Consider the following 2040-nt stretch of genomic DNA (forward strand, 5'->3'; position numbering starts at 1 on the left):
TTATTTATTATGTATACAATATTCTGTCTGTGTGTATGCATGTAGGCCAGAAGAGGGCACCAGACCTCATTACAGATGGTTGTGAGCCACCACGTGGTTCCTGGGAATTCAACTCAGGACCTTTGGAAGAGCAGGCAATGTTCTTAACCTCTGAGCCATCTCTCCAGCCCCTCCATGTTTTCTCCATTAAACATGGGCATCTTTTAATTTGGTCTGATAAGGTATGATCGGGATTATTTGCGCTGGCAGAGAGGCTCGCCTAAGAGAAAATACTTAACAGTCTCCATCAAGGAAACAGTCTTTATAGAAGCAAAATTATAGATTAGTCCCAGGACCCATTGTCTTGCAAGAACAACAGAGGCAGTAAAATTTACAAGGATAGACAGTTTCTTAAGATTAGCTCAGATATTCCACTCCAGGAGCTATCTATCTTGAGCAAGATGTGATGGTGTATTTCACAAACTAGCAGCTTACAAACTGAAGCATTTTTCTCATGGATTCTTTAAGTACAAAAGGGTTTACATTGAGAACACATTATTCACTGTCACAGGGAAGCCCAGGAGCTGGACAAGTTTAGGGCAGAGGGCAGGGTGGACTCTGTAACTGGTTACTTGAGATGCTGAGACAGTCTGGAGGCCAACATGCACTTCGGTATGCTAACAGGCACCATTATTAGCCATTTGCTCCCAGTTTCTTTGGGACATGACACTAAGTTCCACTACGGAAGAGAAAATCATCCAGTATCCATTATCTTAAAGCCAGGATAACAGGAACCACCACCACCACAGCCACCATGACGACCACCACAATCACCATCACCACACCACCGCAATCACCACACCACCACCAACAACATCATCTTCACACCACCACCACCCCTTTGGACTCCTTTTGATAATAAAACCAGCAAGTGCACAGTACAGTTGTGTTCCATTCAGGAATTTATTTAATTTTTTTCTTTCTTTTTTTTTTTCTTGGTTTTTCGAGACAGGATTTCTCTGTAGCTTTGGAGCCTGTCCTGGAACTAGCTCTTGTAGACCAACCTGGCCTCGAACTCATGAAAATCTGCCTGCCTCTACCTCCCAGTGCTGGGATTAAAGGCGTGTGTCACCACCGCCTGGCTCCATTCAGTAATTTCTAATGTTTTCTTCCAACTGCATCCTTGTTGCCTCTGCCACCCATGCAGGCCAACATTTGACCTTTTATTCCCTGTCATTTCCCTATCCCATCATTTTCCATCTTTCCAATCCTGCCTCCTCCTCTACCTCCTTTTACTTCCTTCCAACTCCCGGCTTCCTCTCTACTTTCTTTCTTGTTCTCTTCTCTCCTTTGCCTGTCATCCACAACTGTCTTCTCTGCTTGCTTTTCTCAGGAGACAGTACTCTAAGCAGCAACTGAGCCAAAATGCTTCAATCCACCGTTATATTGCCAAACCTTCAGGTGCTCAAATGTTAAAAAACAAACAAAAAAAACCCCAAAAACAAAACAATACTGTTGGGGACCAGCCATGACAAAAATACCTCTCGCCAGGGTAATGGTGTGGGGATTAGAAATATGGTAAAGAATATGAAGATGTGAATGAAAATAATAAAACAGAGAAATATATAGAATAGTATCAGGAGGGAATTCCAGTGAGTCTGAAAATTTGCCCCTATTTAATTTCCAACTGCTTAAAATACCCTGACTCCTAAAGGTAGGAGTAAGAAAAAAAACTGCATTAACATGACACAAGGAAATGAACATACCAATTGAAAGTCTCACGCTACATCATAGTTAAACATTCTGATGCTAGAACAAAACAAGTCACACTTACACCCTAGACCAAAACAATCTGTAGGCAAACCACTCTCTGGGTGGAATCCCAGGTTATTTCCATAAAGGGAACTGGAACTTAGTTGGATCCTTAGACTTTTGTTTGAGGTAGGAACAGATATACTTCTTTTTTTATTTTATTTATTTATTTATTTATTTTTTGGTTTTTCGAGACAGGGTTTCTCTGTGGTTTTGGAGCCTGTCCTGGAACTAGCTCTTGTAGACCAG

The sequence above is a fragment of the Microtus ochrogaster genome, chromosome 8 (assembly GCF_000317375.1).
Source record: "Microtus ochrogaster isolate Prairie Vole_2 chromosome 8, MicOch1.0, whole genome shotgun sequence".
In the NCBI taxonomy this organism is placed as follows: Eukaryota; Metazoa; Chordata; class Mammalia; order Rodentia; family Cricetidae; genus Microtus; species Microtus ochrogaster.